Source organism: Malaya genurostris, chromosome 2 (genome assembly GCF_030247185.1).
Source record: "Malaya genurostris strain Urasoe2022 chromosome 2, Malgen_1.1, whole genome shotgun sequence".
Taxonomy (NCBI): domain Eukaryota; kingdom Metazoa; phylum Arthropoda; class Insecta; order Diptera; family Culicidae; genus Malaya; species Malaya genurostris.
Genome location: NC_080571.1, coordinates 659,726 through 687,105, shown reverse-complemented (window position 1 = coordinate 687,105; position 27,380 = coordinate 659,726). Strand labels below are relative to the sequence as shown.

At 37.8% G+C, this 27,380-nt stretch overlaps 1 protein-coding gene across 3 annotated transcripts in view; it reads right to left on the bottom strand.

Moving 5' to 3' along the window:
- Positions 1-22,291, bottom strand: part of LOC131432712 (putative tyramine receptor 2) — a 213,876-nt gene extending 191,585 nt beyond the window's left edge. For 2 of the 3 annotated variants that reach the window (XM_058599170.1, XM_058599169.1), the window contains exon 1: positions 21,016-22,291. The gene's annotated coding sequence lies outside the window, so the exon portion shown is untranslated. The remainder of the gene's footprint in view (positions 1-21,015) is intronic. The other variant, XM_058599172.1, reaches the window with a different exon arrangement.
- Between the last annotated feature and the right edge of the window lie 5,089 nt (positions 22,292-27,380).

The window sequence follows — 27,380 nt, the reverse complement described above, 5'->3', positions numbered from 1 at the left end:
TTTCGCCAAGGACGCATAAATCAAGCTCACTCGAGTGAAACGATTTTCAATTAACAGAGCCAATTTATTTCCGAACTTTGATTTAATAATAAAAACTTAACATGACCATCTCTAGCTCAGAGTGACGTTGGCTGTGAAGGAGTCATGATACAGAAATGCTAGAAGGCGACAATTGTAATTGAAAAACAGTTCTTAGCAGTGTGTCACTTGTGTATGGGTGTTGTTTCCGCACATGGCGACGATTAACTTTTCCTATTATATTCTGTTCACTGCGGAATCATGTTAATAAAAAAACTTTTCAATTGGTTTTTCTAAACTCACTCATATCTAAAGTTAAGAATCCGATCACTTTATAATTTAACTTTTGATAACAAACCTAAAGTTTTATGGAAATCCTTTTCATAAACTCGCATAAAAACACAGTAAAATGCCATCCTGAGTTTCCTTCATTTCGTTCCCCTTCACGTGCCCAGCAGCCATTCTATCAATACGTCAAGTAGTGCATAAAAAATATTTTACAAAACAAACATTAAAGTGAAATCACTTCCATAGCGTGTACGTAACAACTTTCAAGTCATCTCAGCAGGCTATCCTGCATATTTTCTGCAACAGACTTTGCTGGATCAATCAGGCCATGTCGGCATAGCATGCTAAGACCGAGAGGATGGTATAGTTTAGGTGCGACGCACACGTTCCGACAGGCGACCGTCATCGGCATAAACAATCCGATACAGGAGGTATCAAACTAATCGGAAGAAGCGGTTCAGCGTGCCGTTGTCGAAAGTTGACTGATCGTGTGAGTCGTACTTTATCGTTATCATTTGCCATGGTAGCTGCACTGCAAGTAGAAAATCCACTAAATTCAATTTGATGGAGTTTTCACGTCTACTAGACGGTTGCTTTTCATGGATTTTGTGAGAAAAATGATATTAATAAAAAAATAAGCTTTACTACGGCTTTACTTATATATTTATAGAACGGAAACAGGATTCAAGTTGAACCACTGAATCTCATCCAATAGGTGAACCAAAAATCGTTTCTCCAAATGGATAATGACAATAAATTATGTTCTTCGGAATTCCACTGTCGGGCACAATATTGAACCATAACCTTAGCGGATGAATGGTGCCATCCGCTACAAAATGACAGTACCGATACAATTCTATACATTCACGACAGTGTCCTCCTACTCTCGATGCCAATTGAATCCTTCGAATGGTTAATGAAATCCGCAGATTTGCTCCTGTTCAGCCAAGCAAAATAATAAATTTGTCGGAACGATTTCATGAAGCCATCATCACAGTAGGCCTTACCGTGGAGCCGCAACATCATCGGGCCACAGTCGTTCCACTGATTCTATTAGCACAGCGTGGTAGCAGATCGCCCACACAGCAGTAGGCCATGCTAACCGTAATACTAAATACTACACACCGAGGGAGGGTTGGCAGCCCAAAGCACCGATAGATGCCATAAACAGTGCGGAAAAAGTCCAGACTGGCGGGCCAAGGTAGGGTAAAACTTTGAATAATGTTTATTGAAACTGCGACAAAATCTAATGGTGCTTCGTCGAATAGTTTCGTATGACCTACTTGCATGAAATGCCAACAAAAAACAAACGGCACTACGTTCAGTTGCTTGGTAATTAAGTTAAAATTCAAGTCAGTTTAATAAAATGTTGAATGGTTGTTTGGTGGAACAATTTAGAAGAGATCAGTTGGAAATTAGTGAGGCACATTAATTATCTAGAGTGTTTGGGACAGATGAGGTATGCGATTAGTAATAGTGATAAAAATAAACAAGTTTCAATGGGATCATTATTTTTCCCGGTACACTCGTTGAAAAGCACTTCAGAAAATTAACATTTTGTCAAATCGAACGTTCTTCAGGCTCTCGTCAGCTGTCATCCTAGCTAGGTAGTTGAATCCGTAACATGGAAAATACAAATATAATTTTAGGTCTACGTAAAGTTTCACGCAAAACAATTCTCATTTATGCCCGACACACCGCAAATGATTGTTTCAGAAGGTCCCGATCTAAAAAACGAAGCTGAGCTAGAAGAATCGACTGGCGAATCGGATGTTTCTTCCGAAGAAGAGGTGTTGTCTAACGGTTATTGATAGTATATGCAAATATAAATCATAATACCCTTAGGTTCCATACAAACAGATCGCTATGATTTGGACAACCGTTTCATCAATTTATCCTAGCCTTTTTTTTTCTCGATATATGGAAGTAACCGAAAATATTTCTAACTGCCAACTTTACTTTAAGTTTCTGTGTTATTACCAACCTGAAAAACTAATGATTTTTTGTGATAGTTTTAATGACAGAAATCAATACAGATCAATTAATTAAACTTGAATTAATCATGTAAAAAAATATGATTTCTCACTCTCAGGAACCTATGAAGGTTGACGTTCGTTGACGTTCATTTATTAGTTCAATGATCATTCATATTGTAACTGTAGATCACGGCTTATCTTTGCTTTCGAGTAGAAACTGTTGTTTATTTTCGCATTCGTCGAGATAGTACCAAGACAAAACTTTTGATCCATACGGCTACAATAAGTCTAACGGGCTCTAGATTCTGCTACAAGCATTAATTTTACATCAGAGTCATCAACCCATTCTATGACGGATTCTGACTTGACTCTGACAGTGTACTGCATAGCGAAAAACATAGTATTTGGTATATGTTAAATGCCGATTGTAGTGTATTTCTGCATTGCTTGTGCGTCAAAAATGTAGAACATTTGTGAATGAGGAACATTCATTCAGAACCCAAAAGTACCACTTTTCATGTTTTGAAATTACATACGACGATTTTGATTTAGCCGACTAGATCGTTCAAATATCGTTCGGATGGTCTTTCAAAAGTCCCAGACCTAGTGGTAGGGAAACGTTCAACTTGAGCCAATTAATTCTGATTCCTGATGGGTGACCATTAATTTTGCAAAACGTGACAGCAGTTGCTGGATCCTTAAGTATTGATTATCTGGGATGGAACTCGGTAAGGGGATCTGGTGCTCTGATGCACGATCATGCAATCACTGTAAAACCAATGTTTTAACAGAGGTACGAAAGGTCAAAATATATGACATAAAGATATATGACATATGAACCGACGACACGACCTGCCATTCGCTATTCAAAACTGTATCGCAAATTTAACTACCCCTTAGTAGCTTGAAATGTCAAAGTGAAATTGTTAAAAAAAAATGTTTGAAACTGGCAACGCAGGCAGATAAATTGTTGTTTTAGAATAACAGTTACCGTAACCTTAGTTTCATATTTACTATTTCCGTTGAACAACTCTCTTAAGAATCACGAGGATCATTTCGCTTGAGGATTTAGTGAAATACTATGTTATTGTAAAGGATTGTTATCGCGAATTTCTCGACAACCTTTAGTTTTATTTATAATGCTGTATTTGTAGTTGCTCTTCCACCAGTACAAGTATGCGCCAAAGTACTCCAGTATTTCAGTTACGAATCAACTGGATTTGAATGGCCCACCATCTCTTGAAAATCTGCCAAACTATAACTAGATTGTAGCAAAAGTAACTGAGAAGCACCTTACTTTACCATTTCCACGTGGTATCGAAAAATATCTCCTGCATAGATTCCCGGATTGGAGGCATGATACAACAATCGAACGAGTGCACAAACGAGTAGAAAAAAGGCGGGTTGGTAATGTCAGAGACATAACTGGATGTCGTGAATACGAAAACAGCTGAAATGTTCCTTAACACTTCCGAATATCAATTAGTTGATCAATTGTATGAATTATGCAAGCATTCCCCTTCTCCACATTTTTCGCAAAAACAAAGAAGGCTTCACTTGATCTCGATTACTGTGAATTTCACACAGCGAAAAGTGCACAAATCTAACCAAACTGTTCTAGAGTTGCACTAAACTGAGGATATTTCCCTTCGATTTGCGATCAACAAATCCTAATAGTTCCTTAGAAAACTTTTAGAGTCATTAGAACGGCTGATTTTGTGTAATGCTCTCCACCGTTGCTTTTTCACCAATGCAAATGACTGGCAGCTGATACGTAATCGCTATTGTCGGAAGCGAAACTAGCTTTGCAAACGACACAAAATACATCTGCTCGCAGTGGCGATAGAATCCAAACTGATCCAATTTTTGTTGAGAGGTTTTTTTACCAGATTTCGTTTGTAGCTTTTTACTAATGGGCGGTCCTAACAGCTATAAAAATAGCAGCATATAGAATTTTAATTACTATTATTTCATTTCGGATTTGCATTTCATTGAAAGAAACTATCAGGATGCTATACGGGATTCATTCCTGCCTTTCAGAAGGACCAAATTGTGGAACTCACTACGATATTAAACACTGTTCGGAACATTTGCTCGAACGATTTGTTGTACAGCAGCAGATATTTTGTTGTCTTCCTCAGAACGCGTTCTGATTGGCTGGTGTTGACATGGATCAAATGAGACAGGTTTTTCAATAGTGTACTATTAAAATACTTCAATGCTTTTTCTATACACGCTTAAGTTGAAAAATTTCGATTCTATTGGTAATTAGATTATATGAATCCTTTCACAGATCACTGAGCTATGAGCTTTAAAAATACGAGAAAGGCAAACGCGCCTTATGAATTATCCTCTTTGATATTCGTTTATACCAAACATTTCAGCAAAGTTTAATTTTGAATTATTTGAGATTATGTCACACAACTGAATATTTTATCATAAAATTGTGATCATATTTCCGATGGCATGTAGCAAAAATTATATTGATTCGTTAGTTACAACAAGAGATATTCACGATCAAAAACTTATCACTCTCTCAGAGGGTAAATTTTGAAAAGGCACCCCATAGTAAAGTAAGTCGTATTCACGACAAAATAATTTGGTTATGGATTACTTCGAAGTACATCTACAAAGATATTACTAAGTACGACAGTGAATACATTTTTTAAAGTTTTCATATAACCTAAATGTTTTCAAAAAATTGTCAAAGCGGATATAAAATTTATGTGAAGCACTTTGATATATCATTTTGACGAACCACTTTTTATGTCCAATTACTATTGCTAACTCTAGAGCAGACATCTGAGATTTGGCTCTATTTCAACACTATCGTAATTCTTCAAAAAGTCAGAGTATTAGTGTATTTAAAACCAGAACAATTAGATAATTAAGCGCATTTTCCGCTTACAGAACAAGTTGCGGGTGTAAGAATGAAAAAAAGGAATTTAGTAGAAATACGCAAAACACAGCGTTTTTATTATTTTCCATTAATTTTGATTTTTATCATAAGTCATGGTCCTTCTAATGTTACGTGTTTAATGTCTATTTGATTCAAAACTGATGAAATAAACTTCACGATTCTCACTTTTTTTTCGCATCTTTAAAAAGTTTTATAGATTTTCCACTCGGATCTGAATTTTTGATGCGCTAGGGTAGCAGATCGCATGTAAAATCCTTCGTTATTAAATTAAATCCTATTGAGCCCATTTTTGTGTAACTATTGGCAATGAAACGGAATGCTTTTTCAATTTGTTTGTTTATTTATAATATCGAGTTGCCTTGGTAACTAACGCATAGTAACCAAAGCAGTGTTGCTGCAGATGATTATTTCTATGATTAACAAGGGGACCCTCAATATTGCGGTAATTGGTGGTGATTCGTTCACGGACACTTTTTGTTTCGATTTTTCTTCAGAGTGCCTGGTCGTGTCGTCGTATGAACTCTCTTCAATTCCTGTTCATATGTTACAATCTTGCTAGTTTTCTTGGACAAGTTGTTTTAACATCCACAAAACTTCGTTTACTATGAATTGAGTACCTCTTAGCTTCGCCTAAAATGTTATTTAAATTTTTTGTTATTCTACTACTGAGACTGGAAGAAATTTTATTTATTATTATTATATCGTTTATTTACCCCCGGTTTTAACCTAATAATGGTCGTTCACCGGGTATGTATCAGATTGGGGTAGGGGTTTGGGGGTGGCTGGGTGATATAAGGTGGGGCATTTCGGGGAAAGGGGGGGGGGGAGTTTTTACATAGAGTCAGTAAAAATGGTTACAATTCATGGTATCGGTTCATATGTCTTAGATTGTGAGGGGATAGAGATAGAGAAAGAGAGAAGATAGGGATAAGCTTAAGACTACGTTAAAGACTATTTTTCTGTGCTGGACTGGGATTGATGTTACAGCTTCGGGACGCGGGTAACATCCCCGAGGGCAGCGCCCCCGGCGGATGGCCGCTTAGGTGCTGGGTCTGTGGCGGATTGCTTTCTGGAGGTCGGGACCAGGCTCCTGGTCTCGGTCCTGTATTCGGGTGATGGTTGCAGGTGGAGGTCCGATGGGAGTGGGGTCCAGTGATAGGTGTTCCGGGAGGCCAGCCTCTCGCGGTGGCGGAGTCGTGCCTCGGATAGTAGTGAAACAGTGCTCTGGTGGTCGGTGGTGGTAGAGGTTGAATCTAGGTGGGGTCCGTGTAGTGGTTGAAAGAGAAGGGGGCCTTGGTCGACATTCCCCCCCCCCCCTTCCCCCCCCCCCCCCGCGGATGGCCCATGGAGCAGTGTAGTTTCTCGACTGGGTGTGCGGCAGCGGCCGGGTGGAAGAAATTTTGCATGGATAAAAGTGTATAACTGACAAAATTACTATCACGAAAATAGAATTTTTCTGAAACGTTCAGAAAACTTTTAGCTATTAATGTTGTGTTGTTTCCTTGCTCGTCTTTGAAAACATCGTTAGATGTTCTATGATTCATTTTCTTACATAATTTGCTGCCCAAATATTATATTTTGCCATTCAAATTGCATATCGAAAATAGAAAAAATCGTTGTTTCGTTAATTCTTTTTGTTTCATTTTCTATAACAGAATACACCCAAACCTCCGCTTACGTAAACTTTTTTTACGTTACCTCTTTTTACGTAACTCTTTTTACGAACAAAATCCCAAATAACGTAAACTTTTTGTACGAACCTACTTCGTAAAAAGAGGTTTTTGCATACAATGAAAGTCGTTTTCGGTTTATTTATATTCCATGTAAATTAATGAGTAGATGATGGAAAATGATGTTTGAGGTGATTCCAAGATGGCGACTTCCGGTTTATTGATATTCCTTGAAAACCCTTATAAAATGGATATTTTTAAAACGGGTTTGATGAGTAGATGTTGGAAAATGATGTTTGAGGTGATTCTGAATTCCAAGATGGCGACTTCCGGTTTATTGATATTCCTTGAAAACTTTTATTAAATGGATAAAAAAACACTAATTTAGTAAAAAAATACTAAAATACAAGTCAAATCAGATTATCAAGAATGTTGATATTGCTGAACAAGTGACCCAAATGAAGCGAAATTCTACATATCAGGTACTAAAGCAGAACTCAGAATCATTTCAAACATCGCTGCCGATATCTCCTCATCAACCCCGGAAATTTTCAAAGAGAACGGGAAACCTTCCCAATGACTTTTAGGAAACATAATTTTTGCACTTTATGAGGTTCGCAGGTTTGCTCTCTGAGAATTAGAATTTTGGTACATCCACAATTGAGAAGAGAGCGTATCACGCTCATGAAAAATAATTGTTACATTGGCGACATCTCATCGGATTTTTGTAGCAGTACTACATGGAATGAGAAGTCCCGGGCCCAACGTAGAAAAAGTCGATTTTTTTACCATGAAAACTTTTCTATTCTTCAATATAATCTTCACCTAGAGCGATACACTTGACCCATCTGGAGTTCATTCGATGGGCAGTCTCTCAGTCAATTGAAAGAGATGTTTGTTATTTCAAGGGAGAAACTGACGTCGGTTCAACTGAGTTTCAATTGACGGATGAACAACTGAGTGTTGTCAACTCAGTGTGTCAGTGAACGGTGTATGTATTGAGTATGAAGTATAGCACAGTCAACTGATCGGCTGTGTATAGTCGGTTTCAATTGAATGAAGTTAAATGAAATTTTACGGCACTGCATCCAAACATACACTGCCGTGACAAAGCGTGAATTGTAACTACATAAACTAATTTTTTGGAAAACGTTTTTGTCACATACGCCCAAAAACGTTTCCCGATCTTGACGAACTTAATCGAATGACACTCTGCCGGGTCCTTGCAGAGTGTTATGTATCACACTCTGTTCGAGGTCCCTGCAATAAAATCGGTTTGCACAATGACCTTTCTATAAAAAATAGAAAAAAACCAGCCAGTTCTTACACAATTTCATATTAAATTTATTCTTCCCAAATGCAGAAATGTTTCTTCTTGATAAGCAGAAAACCTTTTTCCGGGTTCGAAAAGTCCTTTCACGTTTAGTGGGCAGTATCAATTAATGTACATTAGAGGCAACTTTTCTTGTGACGCCATACAAAATCCTTTTTTTTTCTTGCTCATTGACAGTAGCGCCGTGCTCGTGATTAAAAGCCCCATAATGCAGTTGACATTCTTCTCGCCACTCGGCACCAGTTCCGGTACATCGTTGCACTTCCATCGAACAAATCCGACAAAACTTCCGACCCGGAGTTTTTTTCCGGCGGAAACAGCAAAGCAAAAGCCCCAACGCAGTGTTCAACGTGGTTGCATAAATTGCCTTAAGGCGTCTTATCCGACCTGCTTTTTTTTCCTTTTTTACTCCGAGGCTCAGTACTCAATCCCAGCACTCGAATGGACAGTGTTTTCCCACAATCCAGCGCCGTAGATGAGAGCGCTCCACTAACACAAGCGAAAAATGGAGGAAAAGTCCAATAAGAAGTGCTGATCATGGCAAGCTGTGTCCGTTACTTCATTTCGCCCAAAGACGCAAAAAATATTCTAGTGGACTCTGCCAGTTGCCCATGTCCAACTGTCTCGTAAGGATTTATTTTTCTCAGAAGCATAGAACAAAAAACTCCGAACGTTAAATCCTTCTACTAAGCACTCATTAAAAGTGCACATATTTAGAAGCAAGCAGACGTTTCCTCGAACCGAGTTTCCACCCGTGTTCACTACTAACGTGAAATAGGATTTTGATTCATTATAAATAATTCATTTATCATCTATAAAATTTAAAATCTTTGTTCTCGTACAGTTATCGGTCCAAAACGTTTGATCATTTTTTCATAATTTATTCTCGAGTACTGCAGCATTGAGGGACAGGGTGATACAGTTTAAAAGCTATTTTCATGTCACTTTTGCAAGTCCTTGAGGGCTCATTTGCTGTACACTCCTTGTTAAGGTTTAGATTAAAAAGGAATTTCGTTCCGGTGTAGTCAAGCTGCATTGTAATTTCACCCATATGCAGAGATGCACAATGATAGTTTAATGCTGCTAGGGAAAACGTTTAAAATCTTAACTATTTTTCGCTTAGGGAGCTCATTATGCTCGAATTGCTTTACTAGAGTATCGTATAATTCTGACACGTGCTGATCGTGACTTTCTACATTAAATCATCTGAACGCAGTAGTCCCGAAGCATTCAGATTAAAACATTGAATTATTGCCTGGAAACTTTTCCGACATGGCGGTGGCGCTACCTGTCTACTAACTGACTAATTCGCTGAAGCATAGCCATATTAAAACTTATCGCGATTTATAATTATACTGACAAATAGGATTCTCTGTTCCCTCCTTTTATTGCTTTCCCTTGAAAGCGGAGGTTGGATAAAACTGTCACTTGAAAAGTTGGCACGGTGACAAGTGGCAGGCTCAATCGCTTATTTGAGCGAGCGCCTGCAGGACCAGATTTTTTTGAGACGATTCAAAAGATTTAGGCGCAGCAGAATGAAATATGGTTAACTCAATGCGGTCAGTAAAATTGAAACAAAACGTTCACATCACGTTTCGTTCGTCAAAACTTTTATTGCTGCTGATGCTGATGTGTGACAGAAGGTTTGATGGTTTGCGAAGACTCCCAGTGAGCGATGTTTTACGATGTAAACGTGTTGAACCGAGCAGCGTCTACTTTGATGGAAATAAAAATGATCGAATGGGCAGCGGGAGCTCGGAGAATTTTTTGCGGCTGATGATTGAGATATTTCAAATAATTAAAAACTTTTATGCGTATGGTTGCCAACGAATAAATTAAAGAAAATTTATGAATAAGTGCTAATTCACGACCTGAATGCATTACTATCCGCATCGCAGCGAGGAAAATTGTTTTGTGAAAAGCCATCGATTGCTGTAGGATGTAAATTTGATCAGTATCTGACGAGGAAAATAGATTGAAAATATGACAGGAGATTCTTGAGAGAATTTTGCTACATTTCTTCGCTCCACTTCATACTCTGAGTATTTCACGCCCTTAAAAAAAATGTACAGTCTGATAATGATCGTTGCTGTGTGGAATTTCCCAAGAGAGAATCGCTAGTTGACAATTTTCGCAGAAAATCGAATCGATGATTCAACTTGATGATTCTCATACTAGGTTGCAATATTTCAAAACCCTTGTGTGGAGCATTCACAGACATTTTCATAGACACAACTTATACAAAGGTTATATGCGCATAGTTAGAATAAGCGGCAATAGTAAAGTGATTCTATCGCAATTATCTACTGCCTGTATAGAATCGGATCGCGAAACGAAAATAAGCGACCGTTTGTTGCTTCAGAGAGGATCCCCACAGCAGCATGCTAACCTTTGATTCATCGAAAAAACCTTTGAAATGTCATCGAGAGAAATTCGCTCTCTCACTGGAGTCGATTCTATGTTAAATGAGCCATCTCAGGTTTTTGTTGTTACGATAATTAATCTTTGATGGCACTGATTGAACCGTGTGAAGAGTTGCCAGTGAACGTTCTTTGATACGATAAAAGCCATCCTTGCAGGTGTACATAAGTATGAAACAGAAACCATGACATGACTATAATTGAATGGCGTGCTCGGTTCTTCTGTTAATTTAGGCTGATTCTTCATCTGTTTCACATGCAGGGTACTTTTACTCGCAAAACGATTTCCCTGTATAGAAGCTAGCTACGGGTTCGAGTTTCGTCTCTGCGATAGTTTTTTTCCGTTTTCATTACATAGTTGTTTTTGCATTTAATTTTCCTAATCTATTTTCCTCGTCAGATACTGATCGAATTCAGACGCCAGTTTTGAAGACTTCATTCGACAATTGACTTATTTGCGGAAATGAATTGATCTCCATTTTGATTTTGACCGCTATTTCCGGAATTTCTGAAACATAAAGTTGGATACCTGTATATTGAAATTGGGATCATTAAAACAGATAATAAACTGAAACAGTTTTAAAGCCAATTTAAAAGAATTTCCAACATTTTCTGCGTCTTTGATGTGAATGACGGTTTAACATAAATGACGGGATCAGTATAACAGTTGGTATGGCTATGAACTAACATGATTGAACACAATGAATTGCACTGTTTTGAGCTCATTTTTGATATTTTATTTTTTGCTATGACGGTTTGAATTTTTGGAAAATTATCATCTTGTAATGTTAGAACCGGAAATCGAACTTGGATATATTTTTATATGAAACTATCAGATCTGTTGATTTGAGTTTGATTTTATGAAAATCTATTATGAGTTTATTTGGCCCTAGAAATTCGCTACTCATCACATGATAAAATAGCTAGCTTGCAAGAAATCTGCAACATGTTTATGAAAAAATTCTCTGGGGTTTTTTCTAAAGATATTTTAACAGCGGATCAAATCTCCCAGGCAGCACGGAACGTTCCTGTTTTGGGTCAGTCGTTGAATTTCATCAATGTTGATATTAGCTCTGTACAAAAGGCTACCGTTAAAATGAAGTCCTCATATTCTCCTGGACCCGATGGCATCCCCGCTGTCGTTTTGAAGAAATGTTCCAGTGGTATTGCAACACCCTCTCTGTCAACTGTTTCAACAGTCAATCACGACTGAAGTATTTCCTGTTATCTGGAAATCTTCTTATATGTTCCCAGCGCACAAAAAAGGAGACAGGACGGATATCGACAACTATCGCGGCATTACCTTACTTAGTGCAATTCCTAAGTTGTTCGAACTGGTTGTTCTGGAACCCATTTTCAATCACTCTAAGCGATACATCGTAGAAACTCAGCACGGATTCATGCTGAAACGCTCAACCTCAACTAATCTATTAAGCTTTACGACGTTTATAACAGATGCTTTGTCAAATGGTCTTCAAACAGATATTTTATATACGGACCTCTCCGCTGCTTTTGACCAAATAAAACACGCTATTACTATCGAAAAACTGGACCGACTGTGCTTCGGGTTCGGTTAAGATCGATGATAATGTATCTAATGATTTTTTTTGCTTTTTCTGCCATTCGACAAGGCAGTCATCTCGGACCACTAATTTTCCTCCTGTACTTCAACGAAGTGAACTTTTTACCGAGTGTCCCACGATTATCATTTGCCGACGACCTTAAGCTATTTAAAATGATTACGACAACAAAGGATGCCATTTCCCTTCAGTGTCATCTCGAAATTTTTTCAGAGTGGTGCGAGATCAACCGAATGACATTAAATATCAGTAAATGCTCGATTATCACGTTCACGTTCACGTTCCGAGGATCTACGATAAACAGAGTCACATGTGCCAAGGATCTTGGGGTTTTTCTTGACAAACAACTGAACTACAAGCAACATATTTCGTACATTGATGCAAAAGCTTCACGTTGCCTGGGATTTGTTACGAGAACTGCTAAGAACTTCACAGATATCTACTGTTTGAAGTCTCTCTACTGCTCGCTTGTACGATCAACGCTCGATTATTGTTCGGCGGTATGGAACCCGCTTTATCATAGTGGAAATCTCAGAATCGAGTCAATACAGCGCAGATTTGTTCGTTTCGCTCTTCGTCAGTTACCATGGAATAACCCTCATCAATTGCCGAGTTATGAAAGCCGCGGACTGCTTATCGGACTCGATACACTGAAGGTGCGACGTGATCTGTCCCGTGCATTGCTAATCGCCGACGTTTTGTTGAACAATGTCGATTGCTCCGCACTTCTTAAATGTTCGCGCACGAGCTCTTCGCAACAACAACCTCCTCAGAATGTCTCTACGCCGCACTAATTATGGAATCAACGGCACCATCATTGGATTGCAACGTTCCTTCAATGCTGTTTCGACGGGATTCGATCTCCATGTCCCGCGCAGTCGAATTAAAACGAGTTTTTTTAAATATACTTAGAAATAATAATTATTACAATATTTTGTCTGTTGATTATGTATATTATTTAAATAAATAAATAAATAACTCTCCAAGAAGGTAAATTTTGAAAAAGCGCCTCATAGTAAAGTAAATTGTATTCATGACATAAAATTCCCCTGATTTTGCAAGTACAGTGCTCATTCAAAACTTATGACTTTTTTTTAAATTGATTTGCTCATTGAGAAGGTTTCCAAAAATTCCTATTTACGAAAATTTGCTATTGAGAGATACAAATTCAATAAAATGTACATGTACACTTGTATCGCACATTTTGACATAGGATTATGTCTTTGTTTACTAAACAGGAGTGCGCTTTAAAAACACGCAATTTAAAAAGAGATCAGGCCACATCGTTTGGAGTAGATAAAGATATTCAAGATATTTGATGGTGGAAACTTCAAACAATAACGATTTATGTGAAATATTCTGTGTTTATCAAGCCGTTCTCATAGCCTCCTTTAACAGTGATGACGATAAGTATTAACTTGACTTACACTCTGTGCGGCTCGTTAACGCCTTGGTAAAGAATTGTGTCCTCATCAGCAAATGGGCTTTCTGTGGATTTTTATGCGCCGTTCGCCTTGCACGCCTCTCAAAATCAACATAAACAAACTAACGGTACGTTATAGGAAATCTGAACCGTGGTACAAATAAGGATATGAGGAACACAAGAGATAACTAGTTCCTGAATGTTCTAAACAGAAATTAATAGCGACTACACAATAATTGTGTAGTCCTACGTCTACAGTTCGAACAAATAAATAAATAAATAAAATACACTTGAAATTGGCATTTTTACTCTGAGCACTTTATCTTCGGAACCGGAAATTTGATGTAAATAAAAACCGGGACATTTCAATGGAATCTGAAGACCTCTCAGTTGAATCTAAGATGGTAAAACTCAGCTGAATCATCTTCGACAAAAGCTACTGATATTATTTTCGTTTGTGAAAATTGGTTCAGCCGTCTTCGAGAAAATTAAGTGCAGTGTTGGAAAATTTTTGCAAATGCGATTCTCACTGAAACTGATCTCACATGTCAGAAAAACAGTTGTGAAAATATATTCCTCGATGATAGTTAGGAAACAAGTTCGCACAGAAGATTTTCGAGAAATAAACTTTCATAGTCGATATATCTCAACCCTTTGCAGAATACATGATGAATAAATTCGCTGATTAACAAATACAGAAGCTCTTTGAAAATGTTCAGTGCGTGTAAAGTGGTTAAAATGAAGAAAAACCCTTCTTCATCCACCTAGTGGTGTGATATTGACTTTCACTTTCTTCAAAACAGACTCATGAAATTTTTTTGTCGTTTTATTAAATAATTTTTGACACTAACAGTTCGGCTGAAAAGTTCGTATCGTTTAATAGAAACACACATTTTTTTGCCAAAATTCGTTTTTATTATTCAACATAATTGCCATCAGAGGCGATACAGCGATTATAGCGGTCTTCCAACTTTTCGATACCATTTTTGTAGTACTATTTGTCCTTTGCCTCAAAATAGGCCTCAGTTTCAGCGATTACCTCTTCATTGCTTCTACATTTTTTACTAGCGAGCATTCTATTGAAGTCTGAGAACAGGAAAAAGTCACTGGGGGCCAAATCTGGAGAATACGGTGGATGAGGGAGCAATTCGAAGCCCAATTCGTTCAATTTCAGCATGATTTTCATCGACTTGTGACATTGTGATTGTGAGCTCACGCGGCACCCATTTTGCACAAAGCTTTCTCATATCCAAATATTCGTTAATAATAATAACAACACGTTCCTTTGATATCTTTAGGGTGTCAGCTATCTCGATCAACTTCACTTTACGGTCATTGAAAATCATTTTGTGGATTTTTTTCACGTTTTCATCGGTAACAGCCTCTTTTGGACGTCCACTGCGTTCATCGTCTTCGGGGCTCATATGACCAGTACGAAATTTTGCAAACCACTTACGAATTGTTGCTTCGCTCGGTGCAGAGTCTGGATAACACTCATCAAGCCATTTTTTGGTATCTTTTCATGAAAAAGTAGTGTTTCATCAACACACGAAATTCCTTTTTTTCCATTTTTTTTCACAATAACAAAAGTAGCTACACTCAAAATGCAATATCTCACAAACTAATAATCAGACAGCTGTCAAATTTATACACGTATCTTTTGAAGGTTTGTAGTAACTGAAAATGGTATGGATTAAATTCTAGTGGCGGCCTCTCATAGAAACGATACGAACTTTTCAGCCGATCTGTCTCATTTTTGACAACAATAAATTCAAATTGGTTCGAGTAGTTCCCAAAAGCATGCTTCAGTATTAATGTCACATACTCTGCATCATTTCTCAAACCAAGCGGTTGACATTTGCGTTGCATATTTGTATGAAAAAAGTGATGCTAATCTTAAAATCCCTTCTTAATCTTAATATTACAACATTTAATTTTTGATGGCGACGGGTGAATTTTCAAAATTTCACAACACGAAAGTGTAATGAAATTATTCCACATTTGATTTTTTAATAATTTTTTCCCTGTTGGACTATTTTCTCTCTTTCACAAAACGATTGTTCTGAATACCACGTTTTTTATGAAAACATTGTGAAAAAATAGGTTTAAACACGAAACATCAAAATCAACCGAATCTCTAAATAGATCCTGTTGCACGTTTGCTAGTTTCAGTCTATGATAATCCATGAACAGAACCACGTCGAGTTTCGCTTCAAACAATAGCCGATTGCATCATACAGCTGGTCGTTTGCATTGGAGAAAAAGAAAACGAAAAGTTGACAACGATGGGGAATATGATATAAAATTAGCCATTCTAATGGTTCTAAATATTATCTTAAGAACTATTAAGATGATCTATCTTTGCAAATCAACGAAGAAAATCATTAGTTTAGTACAATTCCAGAATAATTTAATTAGCTTTGTGCACTTTTCGCTGCACGAAATTCGCACCAAATGAACACAAATAATGTTAGCATTTGGCTGCTTCTGCAAGCTATAAATGAATCCCATACAGCATTTGGATAGTTTATTTCACTCAAATATTGAGATGTATGAAATATTGAAGCATACAAACGTAATTATCCGTAACCAAATAGTCTTTTTCATGACTCCAAAGCCACTGACAGTCCTTTTCAGGACCCCAAAAGTAACGTAAAGAACTTATTCAGAAAACTGTCTCAAATCAGTTTTTGCAATGACTGAGCGGAAATATATATTGGAGAAGCCAAGTGAAAGAAAAACTAACAGAAAAGATGAATTTTTGGAAAAAGATAAGCTCAGAGACAGGACTCGAACCTGCGTTCTTTCTTATGCATTCCGTGCATACGCGCTGCCATTTCGCCACTCTGAATCTTGTTTTAGTCACTCTAAAACGCCAAACAGACACAATAGCGCGTACATCGAACATGGTCTACATTCTGGCCGTCATCCGACCGATACCTTATATCCAAACATCTTCTCTGCCCATCAAACACTAGTCTTCTCGCTTCATACCTATTTCTCCGATCAAGCATTGAGTAGGAGAGTGTATTTATAAACGCTTGTCACCTTCTTTAATGGTGCCAGTCGCTGGCTGGACATCGTCAGCGACAGACCCCTATGAAGGTTGTATTGATTGTCTGCCCTTTCCTACCAGAAGCAGATTGTTACGGAAAATCAAACCGCAATTGGGTGACGGCCAGGATGTAGACCATGTTCGATGTACGTTGCTACTATGTCTGTTTCGAGTTTTAGAGTGGCTAAAACAAGATCAGAGTGGCGAAATGGTAGCGCGTATGCACGGAGTGCATAAGAACGCAGGTTCTAGTCCTGTCTCTGAGCGTATCTTTTTCCAAAAAATTCATCTTTTCTGTTAGTTTTTCTTTCACTTAGCTTCTCCAATATATATTTCCGCTCAGTCATTGCAAAAACTGAACTTAGTCATGGCGGCTTTACGTCAAATTAAAAATAATAAATCGTGTCTCAAATCGCCGCCCTACTTCCTAGAATACAAACGCAATCGTTTGAAACCAAATGGTTCATTTTAGCACTACAAAATCTTAAACGGTATCAAATCAGTAGCCTCTGATATGACCTACTCCAAATTTTTCTCTTACTGCATGTACAAAAATAATCAATCAATACTTCAAAAAATACGGCGTGCTCTTGTTTACTACATGCGAAAAATTTCATTGAAATTCAAATGTTTACGTTGTTGGAAAAACATTCCTTTTATGCTACTAATGGCCGTAGAAAAAAATCGACTTTATGGAACTTGGAAAAGATTTCACAATTTTTCGTTTCATGCAATTCTAAGACCTTTGGCATGAATAAAAATTTTGATTTTGGGAAATTCGTGTACTTTCCCCTATGGTGATTTTTCTAGATCGACAATTTTCAAGCCTTTACCGCCGGGCGCACCCCTTACCTATGACCGATATTGTTCAAATTTTCATGGGGACTTTTTATGTGCTTAAACTTTTGAGCATCAGAGATTTACGAAATTAGAGGTGATCCCAAAATATTGGCACCCTTATAAATATTAGAGCGGTAAAAAACAACGTGTTTTGTCGGTTACGTCACTTATGCCATCATATGTCCAGAACCCGAAGTCGCAGTCACTTGATCTTCGAACTTGAATAATGGCCTAATAGCTTTCAAACGAGTCTAAGTTTGTTGAAATCGGATCAGCCATCTTTGAGAAATTTGCACGGTAAAAAAACAACGCATTTTGTCGGCTACGTCACTTGTATCATCATATCTCCGGAACCAAAAATCACAGCCATTTGATCTTCGAACTTGATCAATGGCCCAATAGTCGCTTTTGAACGAACCTAAGTTTGTTAAAATCGGTTCAGCCATCTTTGAGAAATTTGAGCGGTAAAAATATCTTCTAAAAGAGCACACACACAGACATTTTTCGATCTCGTCGAACTGAGTCGAACGTCGAGTCGAGATTTATTCAGCCATACCCCAGTTGTGAAGTATTCTCATCAATAAAAGCAGAAAGTGTGAATAATAATAAAGTTTATAAAATCAATAATAAAAGAAAATCACAAAGCATGTTATGCAACTTATTAAAAAAATTACCCAATACAACTTGAATATCATATGCAGAAGTAACAGGAGCGCAAGCTATCGCTACGCCAATTAAAATGTGACACTGAAACGCTGCATCTGCTTTGTGTTTAAGGAGGGGGGGGGAAGTATTGAGAAATAAGTCGGTGAAGAGGTATTTTTGAGAACGCTTCTTAAAAATCATGATTTGCGGTGTCCACTGTATCTTAGCGTAGATTAATCAGAAGTGAACAAATGAATGCAGCATAGTTATAGTAGAAGTTTTCCTAGACCCCAACGTCGCTGTTTGATTTTTTTAATTTTTGGTAGTTGTTCAAAGTGAAAACTACGATTTTTCACGAAAAAATATGCCATTTTTGCCATAGCTGTTAAACCTCCCCAAAGTAACAAACAACGAAAAGGAAAACGTTGGGGTCTGGTTTTTTATATGTAGAAAGTGTGTGCAACATTTGAACAAAATTGATGCAGTAGCTTTTAAATGACGATGAACACGGACTTTCAAAACCTGCTTTCGAGGAAAACGCGTTTAAAGGTTTCAGTCTATAAAATCAATGGAAATAATTAATCACTCCAGGGAGCCCGTAGGGTCTAACATTTTCAAAAGATCATATTTTTTCTTTTATAATTTATTATAACGAACCATTTCAAGAATGTTTTGTCAAGTTTTGAAGTCAATCGAAGTAGTAATCTTGGGCCTGTGCGCCGAGCTCTTGCTTCTTCGTAGAATGAGATAGCCATAGATAAAGGTCCATAACTTCCAGAGTTTCGTTCCAATAGGCTTGAAAATTTCACAGAAAATTCTTCAAATATTTTACTATAAGAAAATATAAAGAAAATAATAAATGATTTTTCAAAAGTGTTAGACCCTACCCGCCCCTTAAGACATGCAAAATGCTGCACTCCTGTATATACATACTTCTATAAATTTATGATAAATAGCTTTTTAGTGGGTTTAATCTAAATAGTTCAGTGTAATCAAACAGCTGAAATTAAAACAGCCTTTCGTCACTAATCACTACTTGAAATGTAGAAAAAAATATTGTTGTTCATATTGACAACCCTACGTGCATCGAAAAGCAAACGCAGGCATTATTTCTAAGTTGCGGTTCAGTTCCGAATTTATTCAGCAGAAAATTTTTTATTGATGAAAATACAATAATTAAATATTGCACGAATTGCTTCAGTTTCGAATAGAAGCGTAATGGAAACTCTGCGCCGGAATATCATCGGAGACTCGTCTCATTTTCGATTATCTTTTTAGCAATATTCTCTGTGGATGAAACTTCGTCATCAAGTTTTGCTGACACAAAGCATCACTTGTGAATTTCAAGGTTCAGAGTGTTGTGGATGCTTGTTTCATGAATGCAAATCTCGGAAGTGATTTTAGAAAATTTCTTTAACTGATTTTTTGACGAGTGACAATGAAATGAACTTATTCTGATCATGATTTTCCCAACACTAATTGAGCATATCACCCTGTAATTCCGGAACCAGAAGTCGGTTCCAAATTAAATTCAGAAACTTGTTCTTTAGGATCCGTTATTCCGGACAAATGATGATTTTTTATTTGAATATAATTTGTATAAGGATAACATTTTTATTTTTCATTGAGAGATTCTAGATTCTAGAAAGCACAAACCATGCAATTTTCCTGTTAACATAACGAAGTTAAAGTTAAAAATGGATTATGCAGTATATTGAAACAGAAGGAGGTCAAGTTGCACAAAAACAGACAGCACTTTTTATCTTTTTCATGTGCTTAAATATAAATCCAAATGTTTCCATGCTAGAAATACATTTTTAAATTGCACCTTTGCAGTAATAAAATAATTCTCGGAATATATCGAAACATTTCATGCTGATTTAGTGTTCTGTAAAAATAAAGACTCAGGAATAATGTATTGGTCCGGAAATGCATGCCATTCTATTAGAGATCCAGCCCGATGCTTTTCTCTTCATAGTCGTAGGCTGTGGTAAGCAATATCTCTGCAATTTTACCATTCTATCTTCCGAGCAAGTGGTCACAGCGATAAAATTTGATCGCATCAAATTCAAATAAATTAAAACTTTTTTATAGCTTTATGGTGTCCTTCACTGAGATTTGTGGAGAAGTCACACAAAGTTTGTTGTTCGCAATAAACGTGCATAGATTTTTTAATTTAAAAACTTCATCTTTTGAAGGCAAATTTTTCAGTCTTATTATGATGTTTACATTATCAATAATACTGCGGCTGAACGATGGGAACAAGCCAGACAAACTTTTGGTGGAAGCCTTCCGCTTACAAAACCATTTCACTCGAATGAAGTTCAGGTCTGTTTAGCAAAACACGGTTATTATTTTTAACCCACTATTGCAGCTAGTTCGATTATGAAGTTTTATGATGAATTCCAGGAATTCTGTTCGGTATTTTAATGTAGTAAGTGTCAAATTAATCGTATCGTCTTGTGTACTTTTATTTTTCAAACCCCGTTGACTTCTCGCACGCACCAATTACTGAGGCATTCCAATTAGTCAATGAACCGCACACACTTCGAGTATAGATCTTCAGAGGAAATTGTGTGCCAAACCAAATCAATCTATTTGACATAAATTTCTGATATATATACTGCTCCAAACATTCGTCTGGAGAAAATTTATTGGTTTAACCCATGCCCATGTTTCACTTGCCGACGATGACGACGGTTGTTCAGTTATTCAACATCCGGCAGTTCGTAGTTACAGTTCCCACTACTACCGACGATTTTCAATGACTCGAAGACGTAAAGAAATGTTTCGGGGTCATAAAAATGGGATTATTTATATTTAGTACAGCAATGTGCACATACTCACCCCTCGGACCGCACCGTGTTTACAGACTGTGCTATTACCCGTCGAATCCCGGATCGTGATTGCAGTTGGCCGTGATTTTCTTATTCGTTATTGCGCGTTGATCGTCTTATCCGTTAAAAATAATGGCAATACCGTCTCTGGTATTGAAAACTCACTCCGCGTCCAATGCGCTATTTTGGAAGACGGTGCACACTTACTGCTTGATGTTTTTCACCTCATTTTCCTTCTCAGCTGATGTTTCGCTCTGGTTAGGATCAATCTTTTTTCTACGCAAAAAAACACCGATTTTCGTTCACAGAAACTGCTCGTGCCTTACATCACTGACGGTTTGCTTCCTAAAACTTGAATTGAAAACATTTTCAAATGTAAAAATACTAACGGTTATTTTTACACACCTGTAGTCACACTACTGAGACGGTTGTCACATTTGTTTGACTTAGAAATTAGAAAACTGCACTAATTAATCTAATGAGTTAACAGTTTCAAAATCACTTTCGCTCTAAATTTCAGTACTAGCTGTTATAGTTCAAATGTTTCGCTAACCACTATGCGTTTCCAGAACGAACACTTATTCATACCACAGTACTTTGCACAATTTTGTTTCGCAAAATCAACTTCCGCTGCGTCCGTAGTGTAATTTGCTTCTACTCTAAAAGCATCCCCATTATACTAGACACAAGTTCCAGCCAAATGCAATTTTTCATCGTTATCACCATCATTGCCGGTCGGGTTTCCATCGCTTACACAGGACATACGGTGCAAATACCGCAAGGTAACTTCGTCTTCGCCTACTGTACCTCCGGTCGTAGTGTGCCATGGTAGCTGTGCATGTTCACCATTTACTCGCCCATCGAAACTAATTTCCACTCTTCTTTAAACACTGTTCATCTTCGTCACTTTCTTCTAATAAATTGTTCCGCTGCGCTATGCCACTCCTAACGGCCGCGGACATAATTGACCTCGACAGAGACACCGAATAATGCAGCGTGGGAAACGAACGCTACGCCTCTCTGTCTGATCCAGAGATTATGTTTAATTTTCCTGTGATACGTTTATTAAATATAGCAGACGTATCAATTCGAAACACTCGTGGTCTGGTGGTGTCATGTGGGTTTGCCGAATTCGGTCCAAAACCCTCACTCCCACACACTGGGAAAAACCACACTAGAATTCAAAAATCGAACTTGTCTGAGAAAATCGAACCCGAAGATCAGGCGGACTCCACTTTTCGTGCGTTCGCGATAACATACCAAAGTCGACTGACGGCGGATCCATCTGGCAGCTTTTGCTTTTCAAAGCAAAGATTCTGATGCGAATCGCAGTAGGCGCCAGGCCGAACGGAGCGAAACAAAACGAAACGAAAGGGACGCGCTGCTGCTGAGCTCCCAATGTTTACTACTGAAATCACGTTCGGCAGCAGCTGGAGGCACTCATTTTCTGGAACTCGTGCCGATTTTCCGGAGATCAAAACCATTGCGCACTGGGCAGATGATGATGAATGCCGTGAGTTGAGTGACCACATTAACCCCCTCATCACGACCGTAAGCACCAATCACTAGATACGGATGAACTGTTTCACTGAATTTAAAATGAGCAATCGACAATGGGTTCGCTGTAATGTATTTGCTGAAGTGTTATTCTGTAAACTATGGAGGCGACTGGTACCACGTACGAATTAGAAAAAATAAGCAGCATAGAAAAACTTTTCATTATGCAAAACTTGGTTTGTTAAACATGCTGCTTGGAATCGCAGTAGGCGTATGCGTTGAACGTTAGATTGTTTCGCTCTTGTCAAAGTGAAAGAAATAAATTTGGCATATTTTCTAGAGAATTTGAGTTAACTTCCAATATTTCTACTAGTGATGTTCAAAATTATAATTAAAATAGAGTTGTGCGGTGTCATACTCGAAAGGAAAACAATCAAGTAGATTCAGTTAGACACCGTGACGACGTTGTCCGATCATCAGAAGGAAACTAATTAGGTTTATGGATTTTCACACCGCGACCGGAATTTTTTTCATTATTGATTCCTGAAATTATATAAATTACACATGTACACACGCCGGATCTGTTTTTCGATTGAGTCCGGACGTTTCGCTAGAGCGTCAGATTTTTTCTGTATATTTCGATCCAATTTAAAGTTTAGAATGGAATTATTCCTTACAGAATGTAAGTTGAACATTCAGTTGTGATGTTTCGATTCGGTCGAGATACATACAATGAAAAAATATAACTCTAAAACACAATCCCAAATTTAGTTCACGTATTTAACGTATATGATACAAGTCGTCGTCCTTCCGTACAGTAGGTATAGCATTAGCTTCTCTCATCCACATCCTTTATCCTTTAGCCATCATGTTGTTGATATATTATACCTCAGTTGAAAAAAAAGTGTGTAAAATATTTGATCAATAAACGGTGTCAAACAGTTATTTGAGTAAAATCGATGCACTTGATTTCTATCACAAAACTGGTTACCCAAACTAGTCGTCAATTTATGGTTTTGTGTTACTTCTAAATTTCATCTGGATCTGACTTTCGGTTCGGGAATTACTAGGTGATGAGTGTCAAACAATAAAAAACATCTTGTAAAGCTCACGGTATATGCGCTGGTAGGGGAAAGTATTATGAAACGCCCCTTTTATTTTTTAAGCATTCAAGATGTTTCTAAACAAAAGTTTTATCATTAACCCTTTTCGGATGGTATTTCTGCTATGCGAGTTGGGAGTTGTAGTTGCTGGATAATATGAATAAACTGGAACTATCATTGGCAGCTTTTTCGATGAAAGATTTTGCGGAGAGACCAAATAAGCATTTTATCCGTACAAAACGTCTAATAGTCGATTAATATGTAATAACTAACTTTCAACAGTGCTAATGTATCTATTTTAGTTTTTTTCGATATCATAGTTTTTGCCTTACTCATATAGAAAGGTTATGCAATCACTGTGAAAACCAGCTGTCATATACCTTTCGACTCATCTCGACGAACTGAGCAAGTGTCTGTGTGTGTCTGTATGTGAGTATGTAACAAAAATGTGCACTCGATTCTCTCGGAGATGGCTGGACCGATTTTCACCAACTTAGAATCAAATGAAAGGTCTCTTGGTCCCATAGGGTGCTATTGAATTTTACCCGGATCGGACTTTCAGTTCGAAAGTAGCGCGGTAAATTTAACAAAAAGTGAACTCGATTTTCTCAGAGACTGCTCAACCGATTTTCTTCAACTAAGATTTGAATTAAAGATCTTGTAGTCTCATAGGTTCATCAGGAATCAGAACAAATTGGCTCAAATGGCACGTTTCCCTTGATATTTGGAGATTTGTGCCTTGCATCAATTTGTTTTTAGCATTATTTTCCCGATATATGAGGGAGGGATTGAAGGGAAATGGTAAGGTTTGGACTAGGAGGATGGGGAAAATTGACGACACAAAAACACAAAAAAGCAGAAGTAAAATCTGCATTCTGGATCACATTTAGTGAAAGCAGAAGTAAATTCTGAACTTCTACGAGATCCCGAACAGTCTGCTGTAAAACCTATTTAGGTTTGTTACTATGTGCGTTCTTTCTGATGAACGATGCACAGTTAATAAAACCTCCAACCCCCGAGAGGATTTAGAGATCTTACAAAAGCGACACCATTCTGCACTCCCGGAAGAATGCAGAACGATTCGCAGTATGTACGAGAAGAAGTAAATTCGGTACCCCCTAAAGGATGCCAAACAATCTGCTAAACCCTATTTAAGGTGAATACAGAAAGGATTCATTCATTCCAGGAAGAACGATGAACACTTCTGGATATAGCTCCTTATCACATTGGGTGAGAAACGAGAGAATATCCTTTTGTTGGCATGTTTGAATGCAGCCCAAGAAAGAATCTTGTGCTTTATTCAACTAGTTGAAAGTGGTAAAGCTGGTTCAGGACCAACGAAATCATTCGTTGCACCAGCTCTAGCCAACTCATCAGCCCATTTCCAGTAATACCAGAATGGCCGGGTACCCATAAGAAGTAAACAGCATTTGAAATGCTGAGGTCTTCAATTTGAGTTCGACATGCGATCACTAGATTCGACCGTGAGTATTTCGAACTGAGTACTTTTAAGGCTACCTGACTGTCGAAACAAAAATAAATTCGTTTAACACAGATCCTCTGCTGAAGTGCCGATTGTACTCCACACAGAATTGCGTAAATTTCTGCTTGGAACACAGTACAGTATCTACCAAGTGAATGAGACTGCTCCAGTTTCATTTCACGACAGTAGACACCAGTACCAGCTCGACCATTCAACAGAGAACCGTTCGTATAACAAACTATGTGTTCATCAAGTTGTCGTTCCAGACAACCAGACAATCATTCCTAACGAAGAGGATAGCTCACATTGAATGTTTTAAAAGGAAAACTGCATGTGAGAGTTAGGTCACTAGGAGCGAGTAAATACTCATCCCATGTAACCATTTGAGACCACAAGCGAGTGTGGCTGGTAGCATAATCTAATGGGTTACTGTTCCAAAGCCCTGTAACCCTAAGACGGTATGCACAAGATAATGCTTCTTGTTTTAGGAACACATGTAGTGGTTTAATACACAGTAGCGCCTCTAGAGCAGCATTAGGATTTGTCGTGAATGCTCCTGTCATCGCCATTAGGACCATCCTTTGGAGATGATTTAGCTTAGACTGAACTGTTACAACTTCTCCTTTCTGCCACCATACAAGACATCCGTATGCTAAAATTGGTCTAACAATAGTTGTGTAGATCAAATGAATATATCTGGGTTTGAGTTCCCATGTTTTTCCAAAAGCTCGTCTGCATTGGCCGAAAGCCATACAAGCTCTCCTAATCCTGAAGTGAATGTGAGCAGACCAATTCAGTTTTGAATCAAGAATAACTCCGAAGTATATAACTTGATCGACCACAGTCACCTCTGAACCGAAGAACTGTAACGGACGAGCTCCTGTGATTATCCTACGATGAGTGAAAAGCACCGTTGATGTTTTGCCCGGATTTACAGATAATCCAACCTGACAACACCATTGTTCAACAGATCGCAGGGCTTGTTGCATTAAATCGAAGAGAGTGTTAATGCTTATACCGGTCATCAATATATGATTATCGTCGATAAAACCATAAGTCATAAATCCAAGGTTATTAAGTTTCCTTAACAAACCATCAGCGACTAGGTTCCATAAAAGTGGGGATAGTACACCACCTTGAGGACACACACAGACACTTACAGGGTTGTTACGGTCGCGTGGATTTCGCGGTTTTCGCGGATTTCGCGCGGTTTCTGCTCAGATTTTGATACGATGGCGCGGATTTCACGCGAATTTCAAGAAACATTGTTTCACATTTGTGAATCATTTGTTCAAAAAAATAAAGTTCAGTTTTTGAAACCCCAAAAAATTGAAAATGGGCGAACGTTTCAGCAATTGGTCCAGTGAATTTTCACCTTGATAAAATCAAAATTTATTAGGAGGCGGCTCTAGAAAATGGTTGCTTTAGAGAACAAAATTTCGATTTTCTGCACTCCGATCTCGAGTTTGGCATGAGAAGAAACGAAGAAGAAAACGTTGAAACAGATATCTAGTGCTGGACCCGACGAGATTCCATCCGTTGTGATAAGAAATTGTTCTAATAGTTTGTAGTTGGTTCCACTATCCAACATTCTGAATTGCTTTTTGCATTCTGGAATTTGTCATGAAATATGAAAGAAATAATATGTGTTTCCAGTTTACAAAAGTGTCCAACTACCGTGGAATTGCTGCATTGTGCGGTGTATCGAAGTTGTTTGGAATTATAGTTCTGGATTTTATAACACATAGTTGCTCTGACTACATATCTCAGCATGGATTCATGCCAAAGCGTTCAACTTCCACAAATTTGGTAACCTACACTTCCCTCATCATACGTTCTTTACAAGCACGACTCCAAGTACATTCTATATACACTGAGGTCTATTTTAACGCGGGGGATCCGCATAACTTCGGAAAAAAATTCAAAATGGAAGAATTTTTCTGATGCCAAATGTCTTAGAAATGCATGGAAAGTCGAGATCTATTATTTAAAAAACAAGTGTCAGAGAGTTGACTTAAAAAAATTCTAGATAACACCAGATCAAGACGTTACATGCATTTCTAAGACAAAACAAGAAAACCGCGTAGCTTCGGAAATCCACGTAAAAAGACCTCAGTGTACTCCGATTTCTCTGCTGCGTTCGACAAAATAAATCATCATATAACGAACTCCAAGTGAATTAGACTGGGATTTAAGGTGGAATGTAGCGTCATAAAATGCGCGCAAAATTTTATCCGCTTCAGTTGAACGAACCGTCGCACAAAGCATAACAAGAAAAACCGACACATAGAA